This window comes from Aquarana catesbeiana, linkage group LG03 (genome assembly GCF_042186555.1).
Source record: "Aquarana catesbeiana isolate 2022-GZ linkage group LG03, ASM4218655v1, whole genome shotgun sequence".
Lineage (NCBI taxonomy): Eukaryota > Metazoa > Chordata > Amphibia > Anura > Ranidae > Aquarana > Aquarana catesbeiana.
The window spans coordinates 128,158,582-128,170,661 of NC_133326.1; the positions used below are offsets into that span (position 1 = coordinate 128,158,582).

At 44.7% G+C, this 12,080-nt stretch overlaps 1 protein-coding gene across 2 annotated transcripts in view; it reads right to left on the minus strand.

The window, feature by feature from the left end:
* Positions 1-11,729, minus strand: part of TMEM266 (transmembrane protein 266) — a 104,495-nt gene extending 92,766 nt beyond the window's left edge. Inside the window, exons 1-2 of one of the 2 annotated variants that reach the window (XM_073619207.1) lie at positions 11,549-11,729; positions 7,882-8,002 (exon numbers count right to left, since the gene is read on the minus strand). The gene's annotated coding sequence lies outside the window, so the exon portion shown is untranslated. Of the gene's footprint in view, positions 1-7,881; positions 8,003-11,536 lie in introns of both variants that reach the window. The other variant, XM_073619206.1, reaches the window with a different exon arrangement.
* Between the last annotated feature and the right edge of the window lie 351 nt (positions 11,730-12,080).

Sequence of the window (12,080 nt, forward strand, 5' to 3'; positions counted from 1 at the left end):
GACTGAGGACGGACGGAACCATCGGATGTCCCTAAGGTATAGCGCACAGCGTTTTTCACTTTCTATGCTCTATGACTGCTATGTTCTTGTACGTATATATTGATGGGGGATGTGTGATGTGATGGGTTTTTATTAATTAATAAACAAGATTACGCTATGTGCGCTTTCTTTTGTTTATGATCCTTTTTGGAGCCCTATCGTCTGCTTATCTCCTGGAAAGGTGTTGATATCAGTTTTGGCTCAGAGATTTTCTTCCCTTGGAGGCTTTTATATCTTTTAGCTCTGGCGAGTTTAACCCCCTGAGGGGAGTGTGTTCACGCATGGTGGAATTGGATTGACTGGTGGAAGGTGCACGCTGTGACATTCTTTAGGCTCTACTATGAACACTCTCTGAACCACTGTATTTTTCTTCACTGCTCCTAAGGACTTTTCTGTGTGAAGTTGGCCACACATGTATCTATATATTTACATTTTGCTCAACACTAGCGCTGTTTTTAGTATAGGACTGTCACAGTTTAACATTAGACTGTTTATATGCTTTTTATACTATTTTGTGTATTTTATTGTTTTAAACAGCAGCTTACTCCCCACACCTTTGTCTGTGCAAACCAATTGGGTGTTTTTGGGGTTTTTTTTTTTTACTCTTGTTATGTCAGTACCAATGCTGGTTACTCCGGAATAGTGATTTCTTTTCTGTGGCGCTGAGTGGTGTATTATAGGCCTGTAACATACACCCCTGTTTCTAAGACTGGGGAAATGTTTATTCTGCCTGCAGCAGACTTATAATACATCATCTCAATCTAGGAAAAATAGGATTTTTATAACAGCTTACCTGTAAAATCCTTCTCTTGGAGTACATCACAGGACACAGAGCACCATAGTAATCACTATGTGGGTATATAGGCACCTTCAGGTAATGGACACTGGTATACCCAATACAGGAAGTTCACTCTATATAATCCCTCCTCCTACCAGGAGTACCTCAGTTTTGTAGCAAAGCAATATACTTAAACCCCAGAAAGAGGGGTGGGACCTCTGTGTCCTGTGATGTTCTCCAAGAAAAGGATTTGACAGGTAAGCCGTTATAAAAATCCTAATTTTCTTTATCATACATCACGGGACACAGAGAACCATAGTAATCACTATGTGGGACGTCCCATAGCAATGCTATTTTGAGGGGAGCGCGAGACAACCTGTAGGGCACCCCCAGACTTGAGGACCTATATTGCTGCCTGCAGCACACTGCGCCCAAAGGCGATATCCTCATGCCTTCTGACATCCACCTGATAAAACTTGGTGAATGTACTGAAGACCAAGTTGCGGCCTTACAGATCTGAGCCACGGAGGCCTGGTGACGCACAGCCCAAGAAGCACTAACCGCCCTGGTAGAGTGTGCTTTGACTTGAAAAGGAGGAATCTTACCCCCTTAAATCAAGTCTGAATTATAACTTGCCAAATCCACTTAGCGACAGTGGATTTCAACGCTGCCTGTCCTTTCTTAGGACCCTCTGGCAGTAAAAATAAGACATCAGTCTTCCAGAGCTGAGTCATCGTCTTTAAATAGACTTTGACTGCTCTCACCACATCAAGACAATGTAGTGACTTCTCTTCCCTGGAACATGGTTTTGGAAAAAACGATGGCAGGACAATATCTTGGGTTAGGTGGAAACCTGAGACCACTTTTGGCAGAAAACCTGGACAAGGGCGCAACACCACTCTGTCCTCATGAATAATCAAGTATGGCTCTTTACAAGAAAGAGCAGCCAATTCTGAAACCCTGCTGAGGATATAGCAAGCAAGAACACTAACTTCCTTGTCAGAAGGACTAAGGGAATATGCTGTATCGGTTCAAATGGCTGTTTTTGTAACGCTGACAAAACTAAGTTCAAGTACCAAGGGCTCAAAGGTGATTTAACTGGTGGATTAAGCCACCCCTTGCATAAAGCCCCGGACTAAAGAATGTGAGGCAAGCGGTCTTTGAAATAAGATCAATAAAGCTGAGACTTGGCCCTTATTAGTACTCAAGGCCAATTTCATCTCCACCCCCAATTGTAGAAAGGCAAGAATTCTGCCTATGATATACTTCTGAGGGTGCCAACCCTTGGATTCACACCAGGAAACATAAGCCCTCCAGACTCTATAATATAAAATATAGTTCGGGAAGTTGGCTTCCTTGCAGTAATCAAGGTAGTGATAACTGACCCAGAAAGCCCACATTTTTTTCAGAATGTGGGTTTCAATAGCCAAGCCGTTAAATTTAGCGTTCGTAAGGTAGGATGGAATATCGGCCCCTGTGAGAGCAGGTCTGGCCGTAGTGGAAGGGACCATGGATCCTCCACCGCCATCTTTACGATTTCTGCATACCAGGACCTTCTGGGCCATGCTGGGGCTACCAGAATTAGTGGCTTTCGTTCCAGCTTGATCCTGCAAAGAAGTCATGGCAGCTACTGAATAGGGGGGAAATGCATAAAACAGTGAGAACTGATCCCACGGGGGCACCAAGCATCTGTTCTGCATGCGAATGAATGCCTTGTCCTGGACAAAGTTGACTGACTTCATGTTGAATCTGGACGCCAGAAGATCTACGTCCGGAGTTCAGCAGATTCTGGGTTAGTAACCAACTACTGAGGCTTTGGGACACCCTTGGGAACAGCAGCATTGGCAAGTCTAAAGCTTGAATCGTTTTGTCCCAAGCAGACAGGATACTGTATTGCAGCAGTCTCGAATGGAACTGGGCACAGGGAAGCGCTTTGAATGAGACAACCCAGACTTTCCAAGTAACTGGTTGTAATGCGCATGCTTTGCTCCAAACAAGCCACTGACTGGTCTATTAGCAATAGATCATCTAGGTACGCCAAGACTGTTATGCCCTGTGCCTTAACCTGGCTAGAGGTGGGGCCAGCACTTCTGTAAACACCTGGGGTGCTGTAGCTAGACCCAAGGGCAAGGCTACAAACTGAAAATGCTGCTGTTCTACCTCGAACCGCAGAAACCCTTGGTGAGCGGGAAATATAGGGACATGCAGATATGCATCCCTGATGTCGATAAACGCCAGAAGTTCTCCTCCTTGCAGGATAGAAACCACTGACCTGATCGACTCCATGCGAAACGAGCGGATCTTAAGGAACGGATTTAGATTCTTTAGATCTAGAATGGGTCTGACATCTCCATTCGGTTTTGGTACCGTAAAGAGGTTTGAATAAAACCCCAAACCTTGCTCTTCTGTGGGGATTTGTATGATCACCCGCTGAGCCAGTAATCGGTCTAGTGCCCAAAACAGAGATTGCCTTTTCCCTGGATCTTTGGGAATGTTTGACCTCAGAAAACGAGACGGTGAAAACTCCCGAAATTATAGTTTGTGTCCTAGAGACACCGTAGAGATGACCCATCTGTCCTGAACTGCCTCTTGCCAGACTTCTGAGTATTGCAGAAGTCTTCCACCCACTCTGGCGAGGGGGGGCGCCCCTTCATAATGAGGCTTTAGAATTCTGCTTTGCAGGTTTCCGCCCCCAGGACTTCTTTTGTGCCTGGGCCTGAACCTGAGGATTTCCTCTAAAGTCTGACACTGCCTACAGGCGGATGCCCCTGGCGCAGGAGAAACAGTCCGCTTAAATGAAGGGCGTTTATCATTTCTTTTGACTGGCAAAAGAGTACTTTTCTCACTAGAAATCATTTGGATGTATTTGTCCAAATCATCCCCAAATAGCCGATCCCCATGAAACGGAAAATCAGTCAGGAGCCTTTTGCATGGTGCTTCCACTAACCAATTTTTTTAACCACAGGATCCACTGCATGTGTACTAGCACAAGCGCAAGGCAGGACTTCTGGTGAATAGAATCTTTCATGGCGTCTATGGCAAAACATAATGCTTTTGGTAGTTCGGCCAAATCCCGGGCTTGTTGTGCAGGAACCTCAAGGGCCTGTCTTATCTGGTCCTTAAGGGACTGACAGCTGCCTATTGCAGCGACTGCAGGCTGAGTAACGGCACCTGCCAAGGAAAGATGATTTTAAGAGGAATTCCAACCTTTTATCTGTTGGATCCTTAAGCATTTGTGCATTGTCTACTGGACAAGTTAGACTTTTATACACACTGGAAATCGCAGCGTCAACTGCTGGTACATTCCATTTTTTTTTTGGTAAAAAGCAGGAGTAGTTATGGTGCTGCCCTTGTGGGGTTACAAAAAAAATGTTTCCTATTAGTGGACAATTCCACTATATATTACCTGGTGTACATAACTCCTATAGATCTAGAGTATTATTCTTAAAAATTATATTTATGAGCGAAACAAAAAAAAACAACCAAAAAACCTATATGTACCAAAATAACGTGAGTGTTTTAGATCTGGAATCTGTGACTAGTACTCGGTTACTAATAATCACATTGTAATAAAAGTGAAATATCAACATAAAATACTTCAATTATTTCCACAAAGTGCATTTGTGCTAAACCAGTGCTATAAATGTCATAAAGTGACTGCTGTTAAATCATACAGAATCATACAAAATGTCCAGTGCTATGCCCTACGCGCGTTTCGTCATCAAACTTCTACTGGGGCCTCAGTAGAAGTCTGATGACGAAACGCGCGTAGGGAGGGCTTACGGATGTCTTGCAGCACCTCTAGCAAAGCGATTTTGATATCTTTTTCATGCTCGTTTTTATCATTGAAAATGTGAGTACCACAGTGTTATTAAGCTTTAATAAAAGTTCCTATACGGTTTTATGCTATGGGTATCCCTCCTTTGTTTTATATGTAATACATCAAAACAACACGGAAAGTAAAGTTTGGAGACATCTATGATTGCTACACAGTGGCAGATACTGTGACTGCCTGCACCCCTGCAGGGGAAAGAAAATCCGGAGAGTGCAAGCAGTATCAGAGCATGCAGATAAGGCACTAATTAAAAAGCCAGCACCTGGATAAGAAGTTTTCCCACAGAAATCTGTTTCTCAGAGATTGAACATCCTAAAATACTCCAAAAAACAACTTTTTTTTTTTTTCTTCTTCATTAATGGAACTTTTCCTATCTAAGATTACTGGTTAAAAACACATCAGTCACCTTTTATATTGGACATTTAGTATGATTTTGTATGATCTAGCACCAGTCACTTTATGGAATTCATAGCACTGGACATTTTGTATGATTCTGTATGATTTAACAGCAGTCACTTTATGACATTTATAGCACTGGTTTAGCACAAATGCACTTTGTGGAAATAATTTTATGTTGATATTTCACATTTATTACAATGTGATTATTAGTAACTGAGTACCAGTCACATATTCCCGATCTAAAACACTCACGTTATTTTGGTACATATAGGTTTGTTTGGTTTTTTTTTTGTTTCGCTCATAAATATAATTTTTAAGAATAATACTCTAGATCTATAGGAGTTATGTACACCAGGTAATATATAGTGGAATTGTCCACTAACAGGAAAACATTTTTTTCTAACCCCACAAGGGCAGCGCCATAACTACTCCTGTTTTTTACCAAATTCTAATACACTCCACCTAGGTGGTATTGTATCTGTAGAGGCAGCAGCCCCATATCCTAACTACACTCAACCACTGCGTGGATTGACCCCATATATCTACATTCCATTTTTTGGTGAATTTCTCCTCCATGGGATAGAGTGCTGTGAATCTCTTTGGAGGGAGAAAATGCTTATCTGGGTGATCCCATTGAACATAAATAAGCTTTTCTAGTAATGCATGGATAGGAAACGCATGCAAAGGCTGTGAAGGTTTAAAGGAACGAAATGAAATGAAGAAACAGAACTTTCAGATGACTCCGACAGGGGTAGCTTGAAAGTGGAACGAACCATCTCCGTAAGAGATTGTACGAGCAATTTCTCAGATTGCGAGGCTGAAAAAGGTTCATCCACCGTTGTCTCCTCGCACAGAGGAGTAATCAGTTTGTCTTTCCTCCTGATCCCCTGAGAGTAACACCTCATCCTCTACCCACTGTCCCCTTGGTGAAGGGTCTAAGGTGGGGGAGGGGGATCTAACACGCTTCCTATCCTTTTGGATGGAGGATGCGATTAAAGCCACTAATCTTCCTTCTAGGCCCTGCAGGGCGGAGGAAAATCATCTTCAGTCACGTATACAGAGGCTGAGATGTGAGAAGCAGCTACACCACCAATTGGTTCTAATGACTCAACCTGGCTTGCCCCATCTGGTATTTCAGGAGAGGATGACAGTGTGGAGGCACTACTGGAGTTCCCAGCGCCTGGGGGTGGGATTTTTGGTACCTTCTTTGTGGTGTCTTTTTTGGAAGCCATAGTTCTAAGCACAAAAGCAGAGGCACTAAGTAAATGCACTACTTGCTGAGCAATAGTCTAGAAAAAAAACAATGCCGCTAATAAAGTTCAGCTTTGGTGCCGAGTATAAATGTATTTTCCTCTACTGGAAACGCCTGTATGCATTTGCGTCTGTCTCTCTGCTTCCCCAGCGCCTGCGCTGTGTGTTCCTCATGGGCTTACGTACCGTACATGGCGCCGCGCCTTAAGCCACGCCCCCTCCCTCATGAACTTATCCCCGTTTAAAACTAGCCATAGTCCGCGCGCACGGATGGCATTTGGGTCAGAGCAGACCCAGCGAGAGGGGAGGGAAGGGAGGGCTGGGGAGGCGGGAAGTTTAAAACTTATGGGCTTCTGTGGGGAATAAACTGCCAACACAGGGAAGCCCCTTAGTTCCCCCAAGGGGGAAAAGAGAACATGCAGTTGGGAAAAAAAAAAAAAAACACTTTGTTCTGGATGAGGAATCCTCCCTGGATGCTGAGACCACACACCACACGCCGTTACAGGCAAAACCTCGTGCTTCGTATACGAGGCCCGGGTACCATCCACCTTGGCCTCAGTGGCACTTTGGATGGATCCGGTCTATGGAGGCTGTTTAAATCCAGCAAGGATCCCTCCAGTGAAGCTCTTCAGAGCACATCTTCACTCGTGACCAACACATTAGACACTGGAGAAAAAACTGAGGTACTCCTGGTAGGAGGAGGGATTATATAGGGAGTGAACTTCCTGTATTGGGTATACCAGTGTCCATCACCTGAAGCTGCTTATATACCCACATAGTGATTACTATGGTGCTCTGTGTCCCGTGATGTACGATAAAGAAATGAATTTTTATAATTTTTTATTGAACTTTATTGTAATTAAATTTTTTGCTATACAGCACCAGGGACTTAACTAATAAAATGCATCCCATGTCCGGCTAGATGATGCATAGTGTAGGATTATTTTCCCAACTGTCAGAGGGTCCTCTGCACAGAGCTGATCTTTCTGCGCTACTGGACTTAAGTCCAGTACACACAAGCTAAATATGGGGCAGCATCGGCCAGTTCAATAGAAACCTGCCGAAATTCAGCCCATGTGAATGGCAGCCAGTCCAACAGAAGACAGACATTCAGCTGGCTTCTGTTGAAGGGTCATGCCCAAACAAAGTCTGCCGACCTGCTTCCGATCAGCGCTCTCAGCCGATGGCTGACAACACTAACCGGAGTGTTCTGGCGGGGGCCATCCGCCTGTCAGAACACAATAGCTCAGCAGGAGAGATCACTTTACTAACATCAGATTGTTAGTACAGCGGCTCTGACCTGAGCTGTCAGTGTATACAGGGCTAGTAGTGTGGCTTAAACATCAGCTGCTGCTAGTGTGAAAGAGTTGCACTGCTCACCACCCCTTCGGTCTGCTTCCTCTTATAGTACTTTTAGTATTCTTTCCCTGATTGCAAATTATTCTGTGATTGGAGAAGGCAGATTCTGTCATTTATCTTTCTATCACCCAAATACAGAGTGCTCTGCAGTGCCACTTTAAAATTTTAGGCATCCCAAGCATTGCTTTGATGCGTATTTTGCCTTTGGTCAGATACCTACCTAAGGTACTGCACATCTGGAGGGAGGTAGATTGTCTATCTTCATAGCACCTGGAATGATTGAAGGACTATTGCAGTCAAACCCTCCTATGAAGGCATCCGTTTCAGGTAAGTGCACTGTCCTGTCATGAAGGAACAAAGTAACAACATGCAATTAGATTTGCTAAAATTCTCACAATATTATTTATCATAACTAAATTCATGTTCCAATTCAAAGTGCTATGCCAAAAAACAAAAAAGGAAAAATGTATATATCATATTTACACAGAGTACCAGAATAATAATGGATTTTGTCATCTATCCTGCGCCTAAGTGTACATTGTACACAATTAAGAATTAGCAGATATTGGCTGTTAAAAGAATGGAACTCTGAATACAACTGGATCTACGGAATGTCCTCTAAATAGCTCTCAGCACACAATGTATGGCTTTACATCAATCAGCTTCAAGTATTCAATTTCAGAATAATGGCTGCTCCCCCCCCCCCCCCCCCACTGAACTGAACCCAACCCATGTCAAATGATTAAGGTTTTTAAATTTATGTGAGAGGACATTTAGGAGGCACAGATGTGTACAAAAACAGCTTGACTAAAGTACTGCCAGTTCTTTTATGAACATTTAATCAACACGGTCCTATTTATTTTGTGCAAAAAAGCACATTCTGTAGGTATAACTGCTTTAGAATGAAGGTAGGAATAATGTACCTTGGAAGGTCACAAGGTGAGACCCTCAAAATTCTCACCAATTTTGAAAGTCCTTTATTTGTTTAAACGGATATAGCAACTTGAAAGAGAAGAACAAAACAGAGCGTACTTGGATAGTGCAAACGTCTCTCAATAAATAGTGATAAAATTTGCATTTACAAATAAATTTGGATGAAGCATAAAACCAGGAGAACCGAGTCACAGCGACCTTTACTTTGTCCACTTTCACTAGGCCACTGACATGGGAAATGGGTAGGAGCAAAGATGAAAACTTTATGGAAGGAATACAATCCACCACAGTACACTCCCAAGGGAAACCGCCATGGTCTGTGTGTAATATAAGGTGACTAGGTGCTGCTCACCCACTTTGAGATATGCATATAAATCCGAAATCCAAATAGCCTCTCATGGGTCTTGCAGCAGAGAAGTCAAAGTAACAACAGCATTTTATGGTCATTGTTCCAATGGAGCTCAGTCCTCCTTTCTCGGGACATAAGATGGCAAAGGGACAGAAAACGTACCCTGAAACAGTGAAGGTACTTTATTTCTAGGATATATCGATTTACTTCTATGGAGGATTTGTAGTGCCTCTCTCCAATGTTTGCCCAGTGTCCCTTCCAAAAGCTTTGCTCCTACTATTCCCTTATACTGTTAACAGCAAGAGTTGACATAACAATGGTTGCTGTGACCTGGTACTCTGTGGTAGGAGGTTTCTCCTGATTTTATGCCCTCAACCAATTTAACGTTTGCAAATTCAATGATCAAAGCTCCTGACTGCTTCACCTGTCATATAGGCAGGCACAGTGGCCGAGAGCCCTGCTCAGTGATGTAGAACATGCACTCTTGCTCAGGCTCAGCACCACTGAGTAGTCTCAGTCACTGTGTCTGCCTGTATGACAAGTGCAGTGGCTTCTTAATGCTGAGCCTATGGTTTTACTGGACACTATGGCCTCGGTGAGGTCCCCCACAGTGCCTTGATGGCCATTCCAGCATCAGTGCCTCCCCGTATAGTGTCTCCATGGAGACTCCAGCCTCTGCTCTCCCCAAACCACAGCACCTTTATGAACACTCTGGCCTTAAAAAACCCTCTACTGTGCCTCCATGGATACTCCAACCTCAGTTTGTCTCCCCCCCGCCCCCTGATGTACCTCCATGGACACTTCAGTCTCAGTGCCTTGCCTCACAGCGCCATGGACAATTGAGTCTGAGTGCCTCCCCCTACAGTGCCACCATGGACACTCTGGCCTCAATGGCATCCCCCCACCCGAGGCTACAGAGCTTGAAACTATAACAAGTTTTTACCTGGTGTAGCATGGTACATTTGCAGATTACGGTTATTATGACAAGGCTATATAGTTGCTAAGGTTTTTGCCAACCCATCCGAGTTCTACAGGAAGTCACGCTAATGTAAACAAATGAATATAAACAATCCCACAATTAGACTGAGGGGTGTAAAAGGTTTTCTAGTCTGACCTTTCATATATGAGCCCTAGAATATATGAGCCCTAGAATGCTAGAATTTGAAGAATTGGCTGGGGTGCAGACATCGCTGGATCTCTAGACAGGTAAAAATTGTCCTGGGCAAGAAGGGGTGAAAGTGCCTGGTATTGAAGTGGTTAAATTGCGTTCAGGAGTCATTTTACTGACCACAAAAAAAACGCCAAGCGCTCATAAACGCTGATAAATGTCGATAAACGCTCAAAAATGTGGCTCGCCAAGTTTAATGTTTTTGATCCATTGATAAGGAAAAAAAACGCTATTGCAAAAACGTAAAAAAAAACATTGAAAGACTCACTGCAAAGCTACTGGCGTTTTTAGAACGTTATTTTAACGTCCAGTGTGCATGGAGCCTTACCTGTCTAGAGATCCAGCGATGTCTGCACCCCAGCCAATTCTTCAAATGTCTTCAGGTGCAGGCACCGGCATTGTAAGGAAAACCGGTAACAAAGCCTTTTGGCTTCACAGCTGGTTTCCTACTGCACATGTGCGTGTCACACGGTGCTTTGTGAATGGCCCCGCTGTCTTCTGTGACCTGTGTGTGCCCCAGGAGGCTGCAGGGGGAAGGAGGAGGGGGCCGAACATGCTCATAGTTTGCTGCGGCGAAAACCAGGTACCCACTCCCCTCCAAAAAGTGACAAATGTGGCGGGCGGGGGGGTTTGTGCAAACAAGCGGAGCTTCCCCTTTTGGGTGGAGGTCTGCCTTAAGGTCAACCAATAGTCAAATGCTTGAATTGCAGTGTGGAATTTTAATGCAAAATCCCCCTTGGGGGGAGTAGGAAGAAGATTCAGTAGGTGGAAAGATCACCTCCTGTACTGCTTGGCAGGCGCTGCTCTACCGCCCTTTGAAAAGCAATCCACCGCAGAGACCCATGTGAAACAGCTCTTCAGAGGAATTTCCCTTACTTTGGGGCAGCTTGCCCTCAGCATTTGACAGGCAGGGAGTAGATTTTCTATTTCCTCCTCACCAGCTGCTTTAACACCTTGATCTCCACGCTAGTGTGCTGCAACCACACGCCGGTACGGGGCGTTTACAAGGAGCCCCATTCACTGGAATGGGTTGCACTCAGCAGGCATAGTGACAGGGGCTTGGATTCCTGCTGTGGCCCCAAAGCAAAACATCCCAGCCACGCCATGTGTAAACCCCAACTAGAGGGGGGTCAGTGCAGGAAAAACGTGGTTCAACCTCAGGATTTTACTGCCCTTCAAGCACTTTATAATCTTCTACAATCAACTTCAGATTTATCAAAACGATGTCACCTGGACAACTAGCTCATCTATCCAATCAGTCAGGACTAGCTAGGTGTTGGTAGATTGTAATGTGTGTGGGGATGCTCAGGGATAATGAGAGAGGTCTCCTCTCTTCTATGTGATGTGTCCTATCACAGGCCGGATGTTCTCCTCCCTGACACTCTCTGCCCAAGGCCACGTTCCCCGCCCTCCTATAGTACTTGCCCGGAGACATACTGGTGCAGTCACTGTCCCCTATGGCTGTACACAGTCCTGCCATCCTCCCATTATCACACCGGCCCGCTCCTCCTCCACTTTCTCTCCCAACGTCTCCTTGGAAACCACCACTCCGCCACAGGACCGCAGCCGAGCTCAAACCACGTGATCAGGTGTCCTGGCCACTGGTTGAACGTTCCGGCGGTCAGCTGACCTGCGTCTACTTTAGTGACGTAAGAACGCGCTGCTGAGTTCAGCTCAGGTAATGGAGCTCCGAGTGGCGTGAGGTGGTGCTGGGGCGGCCATGTTGGATGTGGGCGATTCTTCTCACAGTTTAGGCGGAGATAAGCTGCTTGTTCTATTAGTGATCAGTGACAGGTGCCGGTGTAATCAGTATTACCAGTCACTGGACGGGGGAAGCATGGAGGATTAATGCACAGCATCACTACTGGTGGAGCTTTGGGACAATGTGTACATAATAGTGTGACTGTCAAAAGATTCATTTTTAAAGCGGTAGTAAACCTGCTGACGTATTTTTTTCCCAACACCTGTA